The following is a 582-nucleotide window of genomic DNA, read 5'->3' on the forward strand; positions in this document are numbered from 1 at the left end:
AGACTTTAAAACAAAGGCTGTGAAAAGAGACAAAGAAGGTCACTACATAATGATCAAAGGATCAATCCAAGAAGAAGATATAACAATTATAAATATATATCCACCCAACATGGGAGCACCGCAGTATGTAAGACAAATGCTAACAAGTATGAAAGGAGAAATTAACAATAACACAATAATAGTGGGAGACTTTAATACCCCACTCACACTTATGGATAGATCAACTAAACAGAAAACTAACAAGGAAAAAAAAAAAACAACAACATGTGTCTATAAAGTTCACTAAAGCAAAGCATAGTAAAATGAGGTATGGCAATAAAAGGCGTTAAATTTATCAAAAAAAAAAAAATAAAGTGCTGAAAAATTAAAGCTGTCAATTCTGTAATAGATATTCATTGAAAGTATCTTTTGAAATGGGGGTGAAAACACCTTCAGAGAAATGAAAGCTAAGGAAGCATGCACGAGCTATAAAAAATGATAAAGTCCTTTATGAATGATGATAATATCAAAACAAAACTTGGAAATACAGGAAGGAGTAAAGAGCACTACGAACAGTCAATACATGGATAAACATTAGAAACT

General features: G+C 31.3%; 1 protein-coding gene across 1 annotated transcript in view; it reads left to right on the plus strand.

Annotated features, from left to right (window-relative positions):
• PDSS2 (prenyl (decaprenyl) diphosphate synthase, subunit 2) overlaps positions 1 to 582 on the plus strand; it is a 268,981-nt gene that overhangs the window by 156,897 nt on the left and 111,502 nt on the right. The gene's annotated exons all lie outside the window — the stretch shown is intronic.

The sequence above is a fragment of the Bison bison genome, unplaced genomic scaffold (assembly GCF_000754665.1).
Source record: "Bison bison bison isolate TAMUID 2011002044 unplaced genomic scaffold, Bison_UMD1.0 scf7180017864373, whole genome shotgun sequence".
In the NCBI taxonomy this organism is placed as follows: domain Eukaryota; kingdom Metazoa; phylum Chordata; class Mammalia; order Artiodactyla; family Bovidae; genus Bison; species Bison bison.